Source organism: Miscanthus floridulus, chromosome 16 (genome assembly GCF_019320115.1).
Source record: "Miscanthus floridulus cultivar M001 chromosome 16, ASM1932011v1, whole genome shotgun sequence".
In the NCBI taxonomy this organism is placed as follows: domain Eukaryota; kingdom Viridiplantae; phylum Streptophyta; class Magnoliopsida; order Poales; family Poaceae; genus Miscanthus; species Miscanthus floridulus.
The window spans coordinates 20687862-20711457 of record NC_089595.1 but is presented as its reverse complement, the minus strand read 5'-3'; the positions used below and the strand labels follow the sequence as shown (position 1 = coordinate 20711457).

The following is a 23596-nucleotide window of genomic DNA, read 5'->3' as shown; positions in this document are numbered from 1 at the left end:
CAAGTGGGTCTCCGACGTGTCTTCCGACAAGCCTCTCCCAGATGCTCCCTGCCGTCTTCACTATCACGCGTCCAATCATCCTGATCGTTGGAGCCATGATCCACTGGTCGGACGCTGCAAGCGTCCGGTCACATGCCATCGGACGCGTCCGGTCGCATTTTCACCGTTCAGGAACCTCTATGTACTCGACCGAACTCTATTGTCTTGCGTCTGATCGATCTACCACCAGCGCCCGATCCAGCGTCCGGTCACGCCTGTTGCCGAGCTTCTTGATTGGAGCATTCGGTCACTTTCTTCCATCGTCTGGTCCAGCTTCCGGTCACCTCTGTGAGCTCGTTTCTTCGTGATCTTGCGTACGGCTTGGTTCCTATCTTCGTGCTTGTACTTTGCTTGATATCTTGGGTCTTCTCTTGTGCTTCTAAGGTCTTGCTTCTGGTGTTGATTATCGGATCATCATGTCGCCTTCGTCCAAGTCACGTCTTGCACCCTATTGGACTATAAAACAATCACTTGCAAATTCATTAGTCTAATTTGGTTGTGTTGATCATTAAACACCAAAATCCAAAGTAAATGGGCCAAGGGTCCATTTTCCTTACAATCTCCCCCTTTTTGGTGATTGATGACAACACGACCAAAGCAAGCAAATAATAAAGATTTTGAAATTTGAAAACTATCTACTTGCTAGGATGCAATGCAAGGGGCAAGATTATATGATGCTAAAAGATACTACTTGTAAAACTAAAAGATACTACATAAAAACTTATCTTGCCCTTGCAAAATGTCCCCATGTGGCATTATGGATTTAAACATTGCTTCCTACAAATTCTCCTCATTACATAGACTAATCCATAATCCACTATCCTCCCTTTCTCGGACCATTACCACTTGTAAATTATTAATGCTTGCTTTTGGTCCTCTAAATTCTCCCCCTTTGGAATCAAACATTAAAAAGGAAGACATTAGTAGCACAAGGGAGGGTCAAACTTTGTGATCCTTTATGTGGAGGGTGGAATAGGTCACAAAATTTGACTCTCACATTATATAGATTAAGCTCCCCCTAAATATATGCATACATATGGTAGAAAGCAAGGCATATGCATATTTGACAAAATATTGCTCAAGAGAATTTAATCTATATAATGCATGGAGAAAGCATATAAATATCAAAATAAAATCAACATGATGATATCGGTTTAGAAATACCACATGTGGAAACCAATTTGATTTCTACCACTTGCAATAGGTGTTGGATATTTGAAGTATGATGCTTAACTTCAGGGACTCCATTTTCCTTGCAATGAGACTACTACACATATGATAAACTTGAAAAGGTGTTAGTCTCAAAGCATCCAACTTGTAGAGTAACCTCCTCCTAAATTTGTGCACACAAGTGCGGGATACTTGTAGAAGTCATGCACATTGATTTTAGAATCAATAATACCACTTGAAATATGACATCTCATGAATGTTAGAATCATTTTTGAAGATGATATTCGGGAGAAATTATCTACAATTTGGACTTTGTCACATATTAGATGAACAATGAAAAGACAAGCTATGTGCCGTGCTCCTAAACAATTTTAAATCATGTAGGTTTGCTCCAAGGGTTAAGAATGAAACCGTGCAAGCCTACCATAAGATATACCTAGTGTATGCATGACAAAAGATATAAGCATGCAAATGCAAACATAGGCATGAAAAGTAACTAGATGCTTAAAGATACCAATTTGTAAGAAATACCACTTGTAGGAAATACAAATTGATACTATTTGAAGGAAATTGAATCTAGTTACCTAACATGGGAAGGGGAATTTGGGTCCATAGTAGTCACTAACCCACTTGGCAATAATTTTGTCCATCATGATGCACCCCATGAAATACACCCATACTTTGCCAAGTCTCCAAATTCCCCGAGGTCATCGGACTTCTCACTTCCCTTTCAGAATCCAAACCTTCTTGGTGCTCTTCATGTTGGAAATGATTTCCTTTAGCACCAAAAAGCGTTTGACCCCATTGTTGGCTTGCTTGTTCACCTTGATGGCCACCATCTTGTCATTTTTCTTCTTCTTTAACAAGTATGGTGTGGAGACCTTCTTGTCCACCTTGTTGGTGTAGGTGTTGGAGAGCTTGCTTGTTTGCTGCTTCTCTTTCTTCTTTGCTCCTCCCCCATTCTTCATCCTGCACTCATAGGACTTGGGACCTTCCTTGTGGCACACATAGTAAACCATGGTTTGTCCTTCATCAAGCTTCTTCACTCCCTTGATGGTGTTATCTTGATGAAGTTGAGCTTGCTTCGCCTTGCATTTCACTTGAGTCAAGTCCTTGGTGAGGGGAGCTACTTCTTGCTTGAGTTGCTCATTCTCCATTGCAACCTCTTGTGTGCATGTATCTACAACAACTTTCTTAACACAAACTTGGTTGCACAAATGTGAGTCTAAACATAAATCATTACAAGAAGTAGAGCCATCCGTTTTAGACATGTTAAAGATAGAACTTTTCTTTTTAGATGCCTTGGTGGGGGTTGTACTAACGGCTTCAAGCTTAGCAACTTTATTAGTTAGCTCATCACAATGTTTGCACATGGTTTCCATTTTAGCAAGCAAACTTTTATAAGCATATTGTGAGCTAGCTAACTTTTCTTTTAATTTTTCATTTTTCTTTATAAGTTGCTCATCATTAATTATGCATGCATTTGTTGTTGCACTAGCCTTAAGTTGCTTAATTTTAGTAGATAGTTCAATATTGAGATTAGCAAAGTTCTCATATTATTCAAGCAAAGTTTTATATGCTTCTTGTGAACTAGCTAGCTTTTCTTTTAATTTCTCGAGCTTCTTTTGTTGACTAGTGCAAACTTTAGCATAATTAAGATTGTGTTGCACTATTTTATCATAAGAAGGCATTTCATCATCACTATCACTCTCACTAGAGGATGAGCTTTTGTTACCTCGTGCCATAAGGCACATACGAGAAGAACTTGATGATGAGTGCTTGCGCCCTCGCCTCTTGTGATGGTGTTCTTCTTCACTTGAAGAGTCATCCCATGACCTTATTGATGTGAGGGCTTGGTTCTTGCACGCCTTCTTCTTTGTCTTGGGTGTGGGCTTGTTTGGACAAACTTCCACAAAGTGTCCCAATTCGTCGCATCCATAGCAGCCTCTCTTTCTTTGCTTATTTCTTTGATTGGTAAAAATGAGATCTTGGATTTGGATGGGCACACCCTTAACATTGAGCCTTTGGATCATCTTCTCCACCTTGTTGATTAGTTTGATTGATTCTTCATCAAGGTCGGAGGTGAAGGAGGAAGATTGATCATCTTCACTTGAATCTTCATCATCATCATCGTCGTCCTCATCTTCTTATTCATCTTCACTTGAGGAGCTTGGGCTTGAGCTTGTCTCAACTTGCTTGCCCTTTATCTTCTTTTTCTCGCTACATGCGAGAGCTTTGCCTTTGCTTGATGAAGAGGCTTCGTCTTGACCCATCTTACGTGACATTTCAAATGCTACTATCTTGCCAATGACTATGTCCGGGGTCATGATGCTCTAGTTCTCCATGTTGTGAAGGATGGTGATGATGCTTGTATATTTCTTTTGTGGTAGCACGGAGATAATCTTCCTCACGATGTCCGCATCATCTAGCTTTGTTAATCCTATTGAATGGAGCTCATTGATAATTAGATTCAAACGAGAATACATATCATGAACAAGCTCATCGTCATTCATTGTAAAGGAATCATAATTTTGTTTAGCTAGACAATGTTTTTGCTCACAGACATTAGATGTGCCGTCATGGAGCTCTTGGAGCTTTAACCAAATTTCATGTGTCGTATTTAAAGTGAACACTTGGTTAAACACATCCATGCTAAAAGATTCAAACAAGCAATTCTTAGCTCTAGCATTGAAATGTATTTCCTTTTCTTCATTCTTTGTGGGTTTATCGGGATTCTTAATGGGTTTCATCCCGTCACGAGTGACTCTCGAAACTCCCAAATCAACTGCCTCAAGGTAACAAGCCATTCTAGCTTTATAATATGGGAAGTTAGTGCCGTCAAAGTGCGGAGGCCTAGAGGTATCCATCCCAACCACTCTTTTTCTACCCTTAGCAAAACCTATGCAAAAGTAAATGGGCCAAGGGTCCATTTTCCTTAAACTAGAAATTTCTGACGAAGACCTTCTTTAGATCCACCCAGTCGCAGATGCTGTCGGGCGGAAGGAATTCGAGCCCTGATCGAACATGCTCCCCCACGTAGATGGGGAGGTACTAGATGATGAAGTAGTCATCATCCACTCCTCTAGCTCGGCAGGTGAGCTAGAAGTCTTCGAGCCATATACCGGGGTTCGTCTCCCCGGTGTACCTGGTGATGTTGGTGGGTGGTCGGAAGCACTATGGGAATGGTGCTTTCTGGATGTGGCGACCAAAGGCCCATGGCCCCAGGGCGTCTGGGCTAGGGCTCCGGTTGTTTGGTCGGCCACCATGCCTGGGGTGCGTGTCCTCGCACTCCTTGATGGTTATGCCAGGGCCCGCGCTGCCTGCTCTCGTCGCCATTCGATGGACGTCGTCATCGTGCCGGGCGTGCCGTTGATTGTTGATGACGCTGCGAGCATCACGGTTTGGCCCAAGCCGTTCACGCATAGGTGGTCGGTGTGGAGCGAGCATCGGGTTGGGCTGTGGTGCAGCCGCGGCCTCCTGCTCCACACCCGGCAACTACTGTGGTGAGTTGACGGAGTGATTCGACTGGTGCAGCCCCAGTCCCCCCACTGGGCAGGCCACATGCCGGTGTCACAACGCAGAGCTTTTCACCTGTTGAATGGCGGCGGTCTCCACCAGCACTTGGAGGTTTTGGTGGATCGCCTGCTCCTGGGGATCGATAGGCTCTAGGAGGCCGCACAGAAGCATCGCCGCGACAGCGATGTTCTGGCCAGCCCGAGCAAACTAAGGGGGATCATCCCCTCTGTCTAGGATGTTATGTTGGACCTGATGGGCATGACCTCGAGCGTCACTCATTAGGTTACGCGCATGTGGCGCAACATGATGCGCTGGGCGCGCCAGCGCAAACAGTGGCTGGCTCTGTCACCTTTGTCATAACTCCTCACCGTGCTCCTGTGCATGCGCCAGGGCCTGCGCACGGGGGTTCAGAGGGGTGTGAGTCTGTAGAGACTCCACTATCTTCGATGGCTGTCCTAGAGTGTCCACCATAGCGCACTTTTAGGATAGAGGGTGGCCAGGTGCCACAGCATCACCGATGCTGGAGCCGTCGCTTTCGACCTCATCAGCAACGAGGTCGTGGAAGGAGGCGGGAGCGTAGCCCGCCATACCCATGAACTTGGACGTGAGAGGGGGCGGCGTCAGCATCCTTCGGAGCCCCTGTGCACATGCATCCATAGGGGACGCGAAGCCGTAGGGGGGCCGGTTGCACTGCGGTCGCGGTGGGGACAACGGGGTCCCTCTGGAGAGTTGGCGGAAAGGGTTCAACAGTGAGTAAAGAATAATATGTACATCACTCACCCTGAGGTTTGAGCCTAGCATGGGCACGAAGCGAAGCGTGGGTGTCTCGACGTTGAGGTCGTCGAGTGGCCTGGGGCTGGTGGAGGGCGCTCCTCCTCCAGTGGATGCTGGGACGAGTGCCTCCTCGTGGAGGCGGAGTACGCCGAGCTGGTCGGCGACGAAGTCTAGACTCCCGAAGAGGAAGGTCTAGAGTGGCACGGAGATGGGAGGAGCCCACATCCTAGCAAGTGGGAGCGTGGGAAACTCTAGCGAGCCGAAGCGAATCGTATCGCTTGAGCCCACCATGCCGAAGATGGTGGAAAGGTGGGCCATCTAATGACCAAAAGCATGAACGCACGATGTCTCTCCCCACGGACGGCACCAACTATCGGTGCGAAATGTAGCTAATAAGAAAATAATTATAGTTTTACCGTACGTTGTGATCGGATATGATTTAGCACGCGATGACATAGGATTTATACTGGTTCAGACAACGGGCCCTACATCCAGTTGAGGTCGATTGGTGACTTTATTCCTAAACCCAGGTGCTCAAAGTTTACTGTGGGGTTACAAACGAGTAAGGAATGAGGAGGGGGTGCTAGAGGCCCAGTCAGACTCTGAACCGAGTGGCCGAGAGTGATGGATGCTTGGACGTGCGCTAAGTATTGGAGCGTATGCTCTGTGTGTCCTAGCTTATCAGCTATTGAGAGCATGTAGACTATGTATCTGTCGAGCTCTAGAGCTGTTTTGCTGTCATCTCCTCGAGTCGTCGTGTCATCGGAAGAAAGTGCACCCCCTTTTATAGTTGAAGGGGATAGCCTTACAAGTCAGAGAGAAAGAGAGAGAGTGTATACGAGCGCTGCCTAGTCTTGTTGCCCACGCCATCGGGTGTGGGATGGCCGCCATCGCCCGCCATACTGTTTACGCCACCATCGCCATATATTACTGTTCATGCTATGTTGTATCTGGCAGGCTGCACAGTGTTCGCCTGGCACGACAAACATCGTCGCCCACAACACTATTCATATTCTGACGCGTCTGGCAGGCTGTACAGTGTTCGCTTTGTACGGCAAACGTCGGTGCCATAATACTGTTCATGCTCTGACACGTATGGCGGGCTGTATAGTGTTCGTCTGACATGGTCCGACGGCACCGTCCTGCAGGTGCGCAGGGTATGACAGGGTACGGTCCATGGTATTACGGTTGACTTGAGCGTCTTACCTTATCTGCTCCACCTGCTCCCCGGGTTCACACCGAGCGAGCGTCCCCAGTCGATCGTTCCCAGTCGGCCCCGACCGTGTCGATCAAGAAATTGCAGCGAGCAGAGGCCCGGCGTATCCTCGATCGGAGAAAAAGAGTCGGAGTCGGACTATGGTCCTACCACGGCTAGGCCTTCCGGTTGGGGCTCCGACCAGATCTCCTGGCCAGAGGTGTAGGTCGGGGACCAGATGTGGTCTTGGCCTGTCACTGTGTATCTGAACCGGCTCAGGCGCATGCTGTCGCTGTGCCACCTGCTGGGCTGAGTTTTATAAGGAAGCGGGTCTATTGGGGACCCCAGGTTTATGAACCCAACGGTAGCAATTAAACAATCTTATTAGTACGACGAGGACAACGTTTACGTTTCAAATTTCACACAGTACTCCTACGGCGTGGTGGAAAGAAAAAACAAAAAGCTTAAGTAGTCGTGTTCAGGTTAAAAGCTAGAATTATACGGCGTGTTCGTTGGTTGATTTCTGGGCTGGTTTGGACTGACTGGTGCTGGTTTGATGTGAAAGAAAAATATTATTGGCTGATTGAATAAGTGGCGATAATTTTTTTTTGACGGAGGAGTAGAGTAGTAAAAGCTGGCAGTTGCACCACGGACCGGGTGATGTGATGACACGTGGCGAAACGTCACGTCGGTCTTCGTACTGAGTGACGCGACAACGAGAGAGACAGCGAGACCGGCGCTAGCCCCCGTCCCTTCACCTCTCCTGCCCACTGCACTGTGCCCGGCGCATTTTGTACCCTCCCTCCGACACGTGGGTCCAACATCGCCGGGCTTAAGTACCTTTCTTCGCTGGGCAGGGGCCACGCACCTTCCCACGTGCGACGAGCCGCGGGCCGGGCCCACCGCCGTGCGCGCGTGTGCTATCTGGGCCCCAGCTGCAGACCTCCTTTTTTCCTCCCTTGAAATTTGGAACAGGCAAGATGGGTATATGTTTACCCAACTGTGCGTGTGCGTGTGCGTGCATGTCTCTGCGACTCTGCACTCCCCCTTCTTCTTTCATCTTCCTGTACAACTCGCTACTGACCCAAGTCACTTGTAACATTTTCGTATCACGTGCCTGTAGAACTAGGTATTCGCATGTGCCACTTGTAAGTTGTAACCAAAAGATGCATTCTTGAGCTGCCTCCTATGATCCTATCATACAACAGGTCCATAGTAGGAGTGAAAAGGTAGAGATAAGCCCTTTGGATCCTATGGAAAAAAAACTAGGATTCCATTCATACGGACTGGGTTAATTACTTTATCATCTTTTGGTTAGCATAATAAGAATGTCTTGTATGAAAAAATAGGAAATTTTTATAGGTTCAATTCTATAGGAAAAAACCATGAGAAAAAAAATCCACTCGAACTCAAACATCATTGTTTATTGTTTCATGTATTTTTCCCGCAATTCACCAAATACGCATCCCTCAATTTTTCATGTTTTTCATTCCTCTATTTTGCATATACGTTTCTATTTTTTAATTCTTGTATTCTTTCAAACCTATGTTCCAACAGAGACCGAAAATCAAATTGAGATCGAAAAATTTGAGAGGCCACGTGCGTGCTTGGAGAGCTCATGGAGGATCATGTACATGGAACTACGTGTAGTCCCAAGGTTTGGATAGTATGTATTCAAAACTTATATGGTAAACAATTTTTTTTTGATAGTCTAAACTGAAAGTCTTATCTGTTCTATGTATACTTTTCTTTGGTAGTATAAGAAAAGGGTACGGAGGAAGATAACGAGGAGGTATTCTAGTCTTTATTGACAGATGAATGCTTGAATAGCTTGTCTTCTGTTTCATTTTCCTTTCCTTAATACATTACATATACATAGTATATACTACATATAAATATCTATCTTATTATCTTTTATCAAAAAATATTAAGGCATAAACTGATTTGAGACTGCCCCTATGTGTAACCCCCATTGCCCATTTATGTATTCCATTGGGTAAACAAGCATTTCTATGTGTCATTTGTTTCATCTTCCCTACAAATTCCTATGGTCTCTCATACGACTTTACTTTTCAATTTATATGTATATCAACTACATCATGTGAAACCGATTATTATGAAACTTAGGGAATCTTCAATGATCGGTTCTAAACTAGTATTATTAGCTACCATGTGGAGAAGAGAGACAAAAAAAAAACTTTAAGCTAGAGTAAAGAGAAGAGCTAAGCTCTTTGCACGTCTCACCGCACGACGGGCATAACCCCTTTACCTTTGAAAGGAAATATGTAAACGAAGAACACTTTACAGTTTACATGTAAGACACATAGGATGAGATTGCACCTAAAAGTTGATATTAAAACTTTTACTGTTAGAACTTCCCTTATATGGACGTTTGAAATCCATTTTCTCTATTCCCCTAGCTCCAAAACCAAAAGAACCATGCAATATGATCATGCCTAGCATAGCAAGGGCATCTTTTGAAGTCTTATCCATTCATCAAGGTCTCCCATGCAAAAAAGAACGACACACCTTCTCCCTCCTCACACTACTAGTACAGCTTCACTGCATAAAAAAATCAATGAAAATGGAAACATTAAAGAAAAACTACCACCGTACAAAGAGTCCCCAACAAACCCATCCATGCAAATTTCTTTATAAAATTTTTCTCCCATAGAAAAACCACCTACCTTTACCTCCCTAGCTCTATTCCTTGCCTCTTTCCCAATCTCACTGGCAGGCACTGCCTCCATCATCCTCCCACAAGAGAGAGCAGCCAGAGGCACGACAGTTCACCCCCATGTATCCCGCTGCTGCAGAGATCACGCCCAGTTTCTGCGCCTGCAGCTCCAGCAGTAGCAGCAGCAGGCGCTGCAGTGCAAACGGCCGCTGCTAGTTCCCCTGCTCTTGCTTGCCCCTTTTTCTTCTGCGCTAGCTGCCGCCGCTTCTTCTTCGTCTTCCTGGAGCTTCACGCATCCACACATGCCCCAAGAACCAGACAAATAAACAACACGGAACCATCCGAGTCTTCTTCTACTACTATTTCCAGCGATTTATTATATGGATGTGTGCACAGGTGCATGTACATAGGTAGAAGGCAGATTATAGCTAGGGGCAGCAGCTTGGTTCGTTGCTGGGGCACGCGATCGAGCTCCAGGAGCCAAGAAGATTGCAGGGAGGCGCGGCGGGCATGGAGGATCTGTACAGCATCCACCCGGGGATCTCGCGCGCCGGGGCGGCGGCGGCCAGCGAAGCGTCCGGGGTCGCCGGTGGACCGGGCTCACCGCCGCCCCCGCCGCCGCAGCCCCCTCCGCCGCCGCCGGCGGATCTGACAGAGCTGGTCAAGGCGCAGATCGCCGGGCACCCGCGCTACCCCTCCCTCCTCTCCGCCTACATCGAGTGCCGCAAGGTACCCCGCCGTCGCATCGTGCGGCCGGCTAGCCACAGCGCTAGTTCGCCTTGCGGAAAGATTGCGCCTTGATGACGCGCTCGCGTGGTTTCTTGATTTGGCGTGTGGCAGGTGGGCACGCCGCCGGAGGTGGCCACGCTGCTCGAGGAGATCGGCCGGGAGAGGTGCGCCGCCGCCTCCGCCGGCGGGGAGGTCGGCCTGGACCCCGAGCTCGACGAGTTCATGGTACGCACGCCACGGCCACGCACGCCACTCGCGCGTCGCACGCTAAACCTGTTCTGATTCTTGCGTCGTTATTACATGTGACCGTGGCCACGACGACGATGGCGGTGGCGGCGGCGCGGCGCGCAGGAGGCGTACTGCCGGGTGCTGGAGCGGTACAAGGAGGAGCTGTCGCGGCCGTTCGACGAGGCGGCGTCCTTCCTCAGCAGCGTCCGGACGCAGCTCAGCTCCCTCTGCGGCGGCGCCGCCTCGCTCTCCGGTAGCTACTACTCCTCCGCTCACATGCATCTCTTAGGCCTTGTACGACGACGACGACCTGGCCATGCCATCGCCATTGCGGACATGCATCTGTGCGGTGCATTATTGCTGCTCTTGTGTGAACTGTGAAGCGAAGAAAGCTAGCGTGTGCGTGTGCGTGTGCGAATATAGGGGCGAGGATGACTACCAGCTGCTTTGATGAATGCGTGCGCGTGTGCGTTTTCTTGTGTGGTCAAATCGTGTCCATGCAAATGGGGTGCAGGAGTGTCAGACGCCGGGGTCGGATGAGTAAAAGTTCTGGGAGTGTGCTAGCTTGCTCGTGTAGGGTTTTGTCCAAGGTTCCTGTGCACCATGGCTTTGCCTTTGCTCAGTGCTCACCTCCTCCTCTCTCATCTCTCTCTAGGGTAGTAGTAGTTGATAGAGAGAGAGAAGAGCATGGAGGTACTAGCTGCTGCTACTTGTAGACTTTTGTAGGCTGCCTCGATCTGACGACTGATGGAACTTGAGGGAGCTGCGCTCTGATGGGCAGTGACACTGCTTGGATGGCTTTGGGAAAAGAGAATCTTGCTCGTGCATGCTAGGATTGCTAGTTACTGGTGCCACTGGCCAGAGTGTTTTACTGGTGCCATTGGGCTGGATTCTGGCTTGGCTTTCCTAAAAAAAACATCGTGTGATTTTCTAGTGAGATATATGATCAACCTCTGCCATGATTTTGTTATGGTAACCAGTGATTAAGGACAGTTAAGCTTCTTTGTGTCTGGCGATCTTCCTTGCTTTTTATTATTTTCTGTGATTCAAGATAAGGCCTTATTGTCAGACACAATTAGTAAGATAAGGCCTTATTATCATAAGAGCAAGTTTGGGTGCTAATGCAGCTTAAATAAACATATCATAAGAGCAAGTTTGGGTTGGCTTCCAGCTAAGCCGATGGGATGGAGATAGACAATTTTCTTTAGCAGTTTACATTTATAAGGTTGCCTTGTGTTAGCCATTCTCATCTGCGATTGCGATTTCCATGAATATTGTGACATCTCGCCATCATGAACAGGTGAATTTGCAGTGGTGAACGCCCATGGGCTTTTTGAAACTTCACATGTTTAATAAAGTCAAAAGGACGGCGATTGGGTAACTATGGAAGCATGTGAAACCTTTAATACAGCCTAACAAACAGTAGCACAGTTCTGGGCAGAACAGTTCATGTTTTGTTTTCTTGCCATTCTAATGTAGTTAGGCAATGCCAAGTACAGTCATGCAGGTTACTGCAAAGGGGTATGAAACATGGTCGTACCGATGACCACAAATGTATCTCCTGTTTTACTCAGAGGGATTGTGATTTATACGTAAACTGTGACAATTCGATCAGACCAATAGAATTATGCTCCGCATGTTTATACAAAATGTGCGTAAGGAGAGTCTAGCAATGAGCAGCATGCATATAACTAATATTGAGTGACAAGCTACCGATATAAATTGTTATAATGATCTTAAAATATGTTATCACTGTTTTGTACAACAATATATTAAACGACTACTAATCCCAAAATGACAAGGCCATTCAACATCACATTAGTCATTTGTAGCTTGGCATGTTGGCAAAACTAGCAAAAGATTGTTTTTGTAAACTTTTATAATCTTTGCTCAATGCCTCATTCAATTATATGCACATTTGTAATAGATTTGTTTTTTTTTTGCTAAATGCAGGCACAAAGTAGCCGTTATGAATGCATGCATTCATTTCATTCATTTACTTTGCTATATGTGTTCAACAATGTGTTAAGCAAACAAGATTAAGTGGCTTAATGGAATTCATCTCGATGATTACTCCAATATTAGATACTATAAGTTATTGTTATAGCAACGAGCTAGGATTTCTTGTGATGTTTGTATGGACTTCATTTTTGAACGTATGTGTTTAACATGTGTGCCTTTTTTTTGTTTTTTCTCCATCTTTCATTGGAAATATCCTAACCTTTTATGTTTCAAGAACAAAACATTTTTCTTCATTAGGAAAAGAACCATAGGGTTTTCTCATATCTTTTAGTTTTATAATATTCTGTGATTTCTAAGGGGGTGAAAACATAAATAATTGTGGGCAAACTTGTCCTAATAACTGAATTGGTCTATGTTGCTACGAAGCTTATATGATATTATTCTTTAGGTTATTTGTTTGTTATAAGATGCCTCCGCCTACCCCAACTTGCTTGGGACTGAAAGGCTATGTTGTTGTTGTTGTTATTTGTTATAAGATCAATGATCAAACAAGTGCTGCCTTCATGTGCCAATTATGAAATCCTTCATGCATCCCTTCGCACACAATTTCTCCGGTGAGCTCTGGATGATCCAGTAAGTAATTAGTGACCATTTGTCGGCAAGGTTATTGCAGTGTATGATAATACAAATGAGACACTAACTCCATACTAAGGTTGGTTATCACTGTCCTCGTAACTAATGGAGTATTAAGTAAATTAGTGTATCACCTGCTTAGGCAGCATTGGACTGGTCAGAATGATGGATGCTCTTGTATAGGCAAGGAGGAACAGACGTAGACTATATGTTCACAGTTCATAATAAAAATCCTGCCTTGGCTGTGTTGGAGATGTACACATGGTTATGGCTGTCACGATCAAATTGGTTTTTGTACTACTTTTCTCTACTGGTGCTTTAAATACATAATAACTCTTATAAAAGGTTAGTACTGAAGGAATACTCAAGTTTAAGCAACGGTATGCTTCTACAATATGAAATGGTGACAAAAGTGCAATTTTCATGCACAGTAATGCAAATGAAGACAATTGTTTTTGTATTTTTATTAGCAGACAACAATAAAAATGCAATTTGCTCTCTAGCTCAGGAAAATAACTTTTTTGTGGTCCTGGATATGGTATTATTTATGTATTACTGGCACTTTAACTTACCATAAGCAAAACCATTATTAGAACAAACATAACTTTAAATTAAATAATTGATTAATTTTCATCTTCAAGTATTGCATTGAGTGGTTCCATTCACGCAAATAGGTACTGAAACCCATTTGACGTTGCACGATTTAGCACAGAATGTCTGCAATAAATGCTGACATGGATATCTAGTTGTGTATAATCTTTCACTGGATCAATTAATCTGCTGTTTCAGCAAAATTATATGGATGCTGTCCACTACTTAATTTGTTTTAACTTTGAAAGATGTAGGGATCTTTTGTTAAATTGATTTATCTAGGGTCCTGCTACAAAAGATTACCTCATTATATCATTATATGCCATGGTGGACGTTGAGTGTTCCTTCAGAATTTACATATGGCGTTTGGGCTGATGTTGTTGCATTGAACCTTATAATAAAAGGGCGTACCCCGAGCAGAGAGCTTCCGCTCTGTGCAGGGTCTGGGGAAGGGTGTTAGTGGCAAGCCTTACCCTCGCCTGTGCAATGCGAGGAGACCGCGACTCGAACCCGGGACCTTCCGGTCACAGGCAGTAAGACTCTACCGCTTGCACCTGGCCCGCCCTTCTCATTGAACCTTATAATGATCTAGCATAAAAAAACTCGACCTGCAGGGGTAAGACATGATATAGCATCAAACAAGGTTAGTTTCCAGGCTTCAAAATATTGTATGAGCTGATGTTTTCACATTGAAATTCTAATAATCTAGCATCGATGCTTGCATAAGAATTGAATGGGAAACTCATGTGTGCCTGGCAGATATCAAGGTAAAATTACAAACCCTACCAGTTAAAGTTAAGTCTAATAGAATAGGAAAACACAGCAAAAATATCTAACTTCTACACATTTTACAGAAACAGAGGTACCACACACAGTATTAGTTGTGAGGTCTCATAGAATAATTTACAATAATTTTTTACAGTCTGGTGTCATGGAAAGGGCAAAACATATATGAAGGCAGGCAGACATTTATGTTATGCATCCTATGTTTTGTTTCCCTGATATATTAAATATTTGTTTATATTATTTTTTATAGTTTTTATATGGTCTCTACTAGACTTCCTTTTTTTTCATAAACAAAACCATAGAGCTCTGGTACTTAAACATACAATAATCAACTTGTGTTTAAAAAAACGAGAAAGATTGCATTGTTGTTTACATCATAGTACTTTTTTTGGAGGCCTCAACCACTGGCTTGCTGCATAACATATTTAGGTTACCTCCTAACAGGGTTTATGGTAGTGCTTACCTGGGGCCGTGCAAGCAAAACTTATTAAGGGAGAAAAAAATTAAGACACCAACACAGTTTTTAATGCTTTGCAATACAATATACTGGAAATGTTTTATCTGAAGACTAAACACCATCTGGAGTTTGCTTCCTGAGTGCATAAGGATTATTGGAGTACACATTGTTCTAGAACAGGTGAGCTTTAGCTCCGGTGGACAAATCAGCATTGCTGCATTACATTCCATCACGAGCATACTCAAAGTGCTTATGTGGCATGGATGACAATTTAGGGCCTGTTTGGTTCACCTAGTAGCTACTAAATTTAGTAGCTTTTAGTCACTTTAGTAACTTTTCAACCAAACACTTTGACTAAAAGCTACTAAAAGGGTTTTAGTCATCTCTAGTAACTCTGGAGTTTCTAAAAGTGGCTAAACCGTTTAGTAGCTACTAAAGTTTAGTAGCTCGAACCAAACACCCCCTTAGATTGCTTTAGGAACGTGCAGAATGGTTGCCTTAGATTTAACTGCAATTCTTCCATGAAATGGGGGAAAAACATGAACTACAATGATTCTTTTGTTCGCTATTGGTTATGCGATCAAACTGGTATGCTTTCGCTGTATTGATGCACTGGATGTATTTAGTAAGAACGAAAATTTTGGAGACTATAGACTTGACAGGATATTTGAAGATACTGATCAAACATCAAGCTCTGTTGTGTTTTTCTTCGAAGTCTGAATTACATCTTGTCCATATCTTTGCAAAGTTACATTTTGAATGTTCACTACTTTTCAGTGCTGCAGTTGTTGGCTTTGTGTCTGTAAGACACATTAAAAAAAATCTGAATGCGACTGTTTTTACTTATTACAGAAGGCTGGTTCTCAGTGTTCATCTGTTCTGTTATGGATATGGTTCAATTTTATTGCTGTAAAAAGGGGCTTATGGTCAGTTTTAGAGTCTTTTCCCTGTGTGTCATTAAAAAGGTTTGCAATTCCATACTCCAGTTTTTAGCAGCCCGTGGATGGCATCTTGTCTCACTGTTTTGCATTAGTCTCATGTAATCCAATCTGCTGTCCTACTGTCCTAATTTTTTTTTTATGATGCCCATTCCACCATATTCTGCCTATCATTTCCATTATGTTGAAAACTGCAATCTGATTTGGAATTTTTTGCATCAAGATGAAATGGTGGGGTCTTCTGAGGACAAACCAAGCTCAGGAGACACAGACGCGACGGACCTGGGTCAGGAGCACAGCTCACGGTTGGCTGACCGTGAGCTCAAGGAGATGCTGCTGAAGAAGTACAGCGGCCGTCTCAGCCGGCTGCGGTCCGAGTTCCTGAAGAAGAGGAAGAAAGGGAAGCTACCAAAGGATGCTCGGTCGGCGCTGATGGACTGGTGGAACACGCATTACCGCTGGCCGTACCCTACGGTAACATCCTGACAACACACACCTTTGATCTTTCCTTGCCCAAATGTCAAATCTGTGATCAGCATTGCTCAAATGTCAATATCTTGGGGATGATATTGATACGGTGGCGTTTGCAGGAAGAGGATAAGGTGAGGCTGGCGGCAATGACTGGGCTGGACCCGAAAGCAGATAAACAACTGGTTCATCAACCAGCGGAAGCGGCACTGGAAGCCATCGGAGGACATGCGGTTCGCGCTCATGGAGGGCGTCACCGGAGGCGGATCATCCTCCGGGACGACGCTGTACTTCGACACGGGCACGATCGGGCCGTGATCGACTCTCTGACGACACTAGTTTCGGCAGGCGAAAGAGCATACACATTTACTGGGCAAATAGTGTTTGCATTGCAGTTGAACTGCACTGCACTGCACCGCGCCGCCAATGGGGTAATTGTTGGTTGATATGGAGATTAGTCACATGATGAACCAATAACCGCTGTCATTTTGTCGGAGTTATTGTGTATATGGGCGACAACGTGTCGGTACACTGCACATAGTATGTAGTACTGCTACAAGGGAGTTGCTGTCCAGTCCAGATGGCCTGTAAAGACTGTCTGAAAGTACCATAACAATTATGAGCTTGTTGGCTTTTTTGGTTTCAGCCAGGGATTATTAGCCAGCTAACAGTGTTTTTCTCTCACAAGAAAGCAGCATCAGCCGGGTTTGTCAGCACAGAAATCAATCAGCGAACAGGCTGTATAACATGAATTGTTTAGAGTAAATTGCAAGACCGATCCTTAAAGTATTGGCGGGTTTTATCAAGGTCCCCAAACTACGAAATAGCACGTTTGGTTCTCTAATTTATTTAAGTGATCTCATCCAGGTCCAAAATAGACACGAGGATGGTTAGAAGCTGACGTGGTCGTCCACGTGGACATGACGTGGTCGTCCACGTGGACATGATTTAAGCGTGGACATGGTGTATGGGGGAAGCAGAGGCGGCGGACGGCGGCTGGCTTGGCCATCGCGTCGCGCGGCCATGTCGTCGTCGAAGCGGTGGACGTCCTCCAGCACGGAGCTGCCGGGCCGGTTGTCGCCGCTCCCCGCCTCCGCGCTCTCGCCAGTCCGCCAGAGTGCTCGGCGCTCAGTCTCCCGATCGGAACCAGCCACAACATCCCCCGTCGCCGTCTCGATCGCTCGCACAGTTCTGGCCATCCTCCTCCACCGGCAACAAGAGTGGCAAGAGCAAGGCCCCGCCTGCACCGTCGTCTCCCTTGTCCTCTGCGCCACCACCGCCTCCGTCAACGTCCTTGGCCACGCTCGCGGACCACCTCATCAGAGATGATGCTGCCACGGGCTCTCTCCCGACACTGCAGCTGCACCGAGCTCCCGCGCTTCGCCGACGCGGACGCGGAGGCCAGGAAGATCGGGAAGCCGTCAGGGACGAAGGGCGACGCTTGGCCACGCGTTCGGCCGCTCCATGCGCTTCCTCCTGTCCACGAGGCCTGTGGGCGTGACGCTCACGCCGGGCCGCGTCGCGCCAGTCAGACCTCCGTAGGCTCGCCAACGCAGCGTCCCTGGACGCCGCCGCCGACGTCGCCAACTCCTGGCTCGGAGTGCAGCGACGCCTCTAGGGGCTCCGCCACCACCACGCCGAGGACGGCCTCCACCAAGCCGCACTCTCCGTTGCTCCCGCGCACGGGCTCCGTCTGCCTGCTCGGATCGAGCAACACGCAGTGGGCGCTCTCGCCCACCGCGTCCGTCCAGCCTTCCGACGCGAGCCATCAGGTCCACCATGCAACCGTTGGGCGCGCGTTGGGCACGACCTTCGACCAGTTCCTCGATGAAGCCAGCGGCAACGTCACCTTCTCCACCGACCCCAACATCCGCGATGCCAATGGCAGGGCGCTGGGACTCAGCGCGTGTTTGACCAGGCGAGCAGCTGCTCTGGAAGGTCATGCTCGCCAACTTCACCAGCGTCATGGGCCAGCGTGCAGTTCCAGTTTGACGCCGATGGGATTGGCGCTGGAAGGCGGGCGGGCAGCGTCGGGTGCGCGAGCGCGGCGCCCGGGACCGCGCCGGACACTGCGTTGCCCGTGAGGTCCAGCACCCGCACCGCGAGGAGCGCGGCCAGCGCCGCGATGCTCAGCGGCCCGGAGAAGGAGTTGTTGCGCGCCTGCGACGGAACAGAGCGATGGCGGCAGCGTCCCCGGCGCGCCGAGAAGCCAGCCCGACAGCGCGTTGCCACTCACGTCGAGGTGGACCAGCGAGCGCATTGCGCCCAGCCTCAGTCGGGACCCCGCGAGTGCGTTGTGCTGCAGCTCGAGCCGCGTCAGGGCGCCCAGGAGCGCCAGCTGCGGCGGTACCCCAGTCGGAGAAGCCGTTGCGGGAGAGGTAGAGCTCTTGCAGCGTGGAGGAGGCGGTGAACATGGGCCCCGGGATGGCGCCGGAGAAGGCAGTTGCCGGAGAGGTCGAGGATGCGGAGGCTCGGCGGCAGCTGGACCCCCGCGGGGAGCCCGCCGTGGAACCGGTTGTCGGCGAGGGACAGCGACGCGACGAAGGGGAGCAAGGACAGAAGGGCCGCAGGGAAGCGCACCAGAGTAACCCGCGGGGTCGAGCGTGACGCCGGTGACGTGGAGGTAGGAGGAGTTGGTTGCGTCGACGGCGGAGTGGGCCAGCGTGGCCTGAAGCCAGCGGGAGGCGCAGTTTCGTGTCCATGGCGGCGTCATTCGTCAGTGCTGGCGACGAGAGCACTCGTGCAGCATGGCTATGGCAGAGCGACAGCGAGGCACGACCGCGGATGCTTCTACTACCTAGGGTGACCCGAATTGAGAGAGAGAGGCAGGGCAGAGCGATATCGAGGGAGGACGACCACGCGCGAGCATGCGTCCGGCGGCCATGGCGGGCTGTCGCTCTGAGATTTGGCCCGAGGGGCCTCTATCTTGGATGAGCAGTGGTGCAATCTGGTGGAGAGGATGGAGAAGACCTTGACACAGCTGGAGCTGGAGGGAACCAGACAATGGCGAGACGACGACGTCCGTGCGCTAGCGTCCTCCTCCGGCTCCGTGCGCCAACAACTACACGGCACGCCAAATCATGTTCACGTGGACGACCACGTCAGCTTCTAACACTCCTCGCGTCTAACTTGGATCTAGATGAGATCACTTAAATACATTAGAGAGCTAAACGTGCAATTTCGTAGTTTAGGAACCCAGATGAAATCCCTCCCAATACTTTGAGGTCTAGCCGTGTAATTTACTCTATCCTTCTTATCCTCTTAAGTCTGCTTCTGGCCAACGATCGACACGAAGACGGACGTAGCAGATCAAGAAACGGCAGCTCTCTGCTCCGATCCGGTCGTCGCATACATATCCAAGACGCCGCAGCAGCACAAATTTCTTTCTCACCAACGCTTGCAGTTGCAGCCAAGTTGGGCACAGCAGGAGAGCGACAGCATCAGATACTTGCACACAGAAAACACTGCATTCGTCACTGTCTCATTGCATACAGGAAGTAGTAACGAAATCCATTGCTGCAAGTAATATTATATATTCTGTCACTTCTGATTCTCAATTACTCCCAGTAATTTTCAGATGTAAAACTGGGTGATCAATATGCATACAGGCTAGTGACGAAGCTAGAAAAAAATTTAGGAGGGGCTGAACAAAAGAATAGAGGTTTTTTTTATCTTCTCTTAACCTTAGCCCTTCCTATCTAATACATATATGCATATAAAATTTTAAGGGAAGACTTAGAGGGGCTCCACGTGCCCAGGATCGGTAGGGGGGCTAGAGCCCCCCAGCCCCACCGCTGGCTCCGTCGCTGCATACAGGCAATTAAACAATTGAGTAAATTACACGACCGGTCCTTAAAGTATTGGGAGGGTTTCATCTGGGTCTCCAAACTACGAAATCGCACGTTTGACTCTCTAATGTATTCTAAGTGATCTCATCTACGTCCAAGTTAGACACGAGGAGTGTTAGAAGCTAACGTGGTCGTCCATGTGGACATGATTTGGCGTGCTGTGCAGCTGCTGGCGCACGGAGCCGGAGGAGGACGCTGGCGCACGGACGCCGTCGTCTCGCCATTGTCTGGTTCCCCTCCACTCCAGCTGTGCCAAGGCCTTCTCCACCCTCTCCACCAGATTCCGCCGCTGCTCATCCAAGGTAGAGGCCCCTCAGGCCAAATCTCAGAGCGAGGATAGCCGCCATGGCCGGCGGACGCATGCTCGCGCGTGGTCGTCCTCCCTCGATCTCGATCTGCCCTGCCTCTCTCTCTCTCGATTCGGGGTCACCCTAGGCAGTAGAAGCATCCGTGGTCGCGCCTCGCTGTCGCTCTGCCATAGCCGTGCTGCACGAGTGCTCTCGTCGCCAGCAATGACGAATGACGCCGCCATGGACAAGCTACTGCGCCTCCCGTTGGCTCAGGCCACGCTGGCCCGCGTCGACGTCAACGCAACCAACTCCTCCTACCTCCGCGTCACCGGCGCCGCGCTCGACCCCGTGGGTTACTCTGGTGCGCTCCCCACGGCCCTTCTGTCCCCGCTCCCCTTCCTCGCGTCGCTGTCCCTTGCCGACAACCGGTTCCACGGCGAGCTCCCCGTGGGGGTCCCGCTGCCGCCGAGCCTCCGCATCCTCGACCTCTTTGGCAACGCCTCCTCTAGCACCATCCTGGGGTCCCTGTTCACCGCCTCCTCCACGCTGCAGGAGCTCTACCTCTCCCGCAACGGCTTCTTCGGCGGGGTACCGCCGCAGTTGGCGCTCCTAAGCGCCCTGATGCAGCCGAGCTGCAGCACAACGCGCTCGCGGGGCCCCTGCTGAGGCTGGGCGCAATGCGCTCGCTGGTCCACCTCGATGTGAGCAGCAACACGCTGTCGGGCTCGTTGCTCGGCACATCGGGGACGCTGCCGCCATCGCTCTGGTTCATCGCGGCGCGCAACAACTCCTTCTCCAGGCCGCTGAGCGTCGCGACACTGGCCGCGCTGCTCGCGGTGCGGGTGCTGGACCTCATAGGCAACGCGGTGTCCGGCGCGGTCCCGAGCGCCGCGCTCACGCACCCGGCGCTGCCGTCGCCTTCCAGCGCTGCCGCCGCCTTCCAGCGCCATTCCCATCAGCGTCGAACTAGAACTGCACGCGGACCCATGACGCTGGTGAAGTTGAGAGCATGACCTTCCAGAGCAGCTGCTCGCCTGGTCAAACAGGGGCTGAGTCCCAGCACCCTGCCGTTGGCATCGTGGATGTTGGGGTCGGTGGAGAAGGTGACGTTGCCACCAACTTCGTCGAGGAACTGGTCGAAGGTCGCTCCCAATGCGCGCCCAACGGCTGCATGTTGGACCTGATGGCTCGCGTCAGAAGGCTGGATGGACGCGGTGGGCGAGAGCGTGGCTTGGCGGACGGAGCCCGTGCGCGGGAGCAACAGAGAGTGCGGCTTGGTGGAGGCCGTCCTCGGCGTGGTGGTGGCGGAGCCCCTGGAGGCGTCGCTGCACTCCAAGCCAGAGCTGGCGACGTCGGCGACGACGTCCAGGGGCGCTACGTTGGTGAGCCTACGGAGGTCTAACGGCGCGACGCGGCCCGGCGTGAGCGTCACGCCCGCAGGCCTCAGTGGACGGGAGGAAGCGCATGGAGCGGCCAAATGGGTGGCCGGCGCCGCCCTTCATCCCCGACGGCTTCCTGATCTTCCTGGCCTCCGTGTCCACGTCGGCGAAGCGCGGGAGCTTGGTGCAGCTGCGTTGTCGGGAGAGAGCCCGTGGTGCGTCATCTCTGATGAGGTGGTCCACGAGTGTGGCCACGGATGTGGACGGCGACGAAAGTGGCTCAGAGGACAAGGGAGACGGCGGTGCAGGCGGGGCCTTGCTCTTGCCACTCTTGTTGCCGGTGGAGGAGGATGGCCAGAGCGTGCGAGTGATCGAGACGGCGACGGGGGATGTTGTTGTAGCTGGTTCTGATCGTGAGACTGAGCGTCGAACACTCTGGCGGACTGGCGAGAGCGCGGAGGCGGGGAGCGGCGACAACCGGCCTGGCAGCTCTGTGCCAGAGGAGGACGTCCACCGCTTCGACGACGACATGGCCGCGCGAAGCGGTGGCCAAGCCAGCCGCCTCTGCTGCCCCCATACGCCATGTCCACGCTTAAATCATGTCCACGTGGACGACCACGTTAACTTCTAACCCTCCTCGTGTCTATTTTGGTCCTAGATTAGATCACTTAAATACATTAGGGAACCAAACATGCGATTTCGTAGTTTGGGGACCAAGACGAAACCCGCACAATACTTTAAGGACCGGCCGTGCAATTTACTCAGAAGGATATCACGTGTTTGCTCTGGATTTCGTTGACAACGACTTGTTCCGGTTCTAGGGTTTGACGAGGCACTCAAGATGGATCGGGCTTTAGGATAATTGTGAAATGGAATCCGTGCTAGGCCCAGAAAGAACTGGGCCTTGAACTGGCCTAAAAAGATACTGCTAGTATCTAATTTTGGGCCCATGAACCAGAAATTGCATGGCCCCAGGCCCAATGTGCGCTGTATGTACGAACCATGCTAATGTTCACTGTTTCAGTCAAACAAGCTTTTCACATTTCTGAATTAGTGTTCGGTCCTTCCTCTATTTATTCTGTGAGATGTTGTTTCGGCATTTTCAATAAGTGTTCGGTCCTTCCTGTTAATCTAGTGAGCTGTTGCTTCAGCGTTTCCTTCTCAAGGAGAGTAACACTTACTGAGCACAATGCCACACATTCTGCTTGTCTCCTTCCAAAACTAACATATTACAAATTACAGCAAGGAAAAATAACAACAATAATATACTAAAAGTAAATTGGAACCTTATTGCAACAACAGATAATTTATACTAAATATAAATATAAATATATTATTATAATTTATATAAATTATAAAAACTAGAAAAATATCATTATTCATATAATAATACAACAATAAATTAATAAATAAGTAAATAAAATTAATTGTAAATCCTATAATTATAATTAACTATATAATATAATACAATATAAATATGAAATAAATATTTTTATTACTATAAAAAATAAATATTCAACTTAATTTGTTGGGCCCCTCCTGAAAGAGGTGGACCCTCTAAAATTTAGCGTATGCTGCTTGTTGCCACATGCACATGGTATTCTTTAGTAAAAGGCGAAAGAATAGTTCGCTTTGTGCTCACCACGCAGATACGTGCTATATATATTTGGCCAGCTGGGCCAGGCACGTTGGGCCGCTCCGGGCACAGCACTGAAAAGCACGGCACGACACGGCCGTAGTGCCATGCCTGGGCCGCAATGTCGGCCCGTAGTGCCGACCCAGGCACGGCACGGCTAAATAGGCCAGCACGGCCTCGGCACGGCTCTCCCCCCTCTGCTGCCAGCTGTTGATGCCTCCGCCCCCACCCCCGCTCCTCCTGACCGTTGGATTTGCAGTTGGATGCCCGTAGTATATAT

At 48.8% G+C, this 23596-nt stretch overlaps 1 non-coding gene and 1 pseudogene across 1 annotated transcript; one reads left to right on the top strand and one right to left on the bottom strand.

Annotated features, from left to right (window-relative positions):
* The first annotated feature begins 9397 nt into the window (after positions 1 to 9397).
* Positions 9398 to 16826, top strand: LOC136514207 (homeobox protein knotted-1-like 10; annotated as a pseudogene).
* Positions 16827 to 23212: 6386 nt separating this feature from the next.
* On the bottom strand, positions 23213 to 23331 carry LOC136514597 (U5 spliceosomal RNA). Its single transcript, XR_010773751.1, has one exon. It is a non-coding gene; the product is annotated as a U5 spliceosomal RNA (small nuclear RNA).
* Between the last annotated feature and the right edge of the window lie 265 nt (positions 23332 to 23596).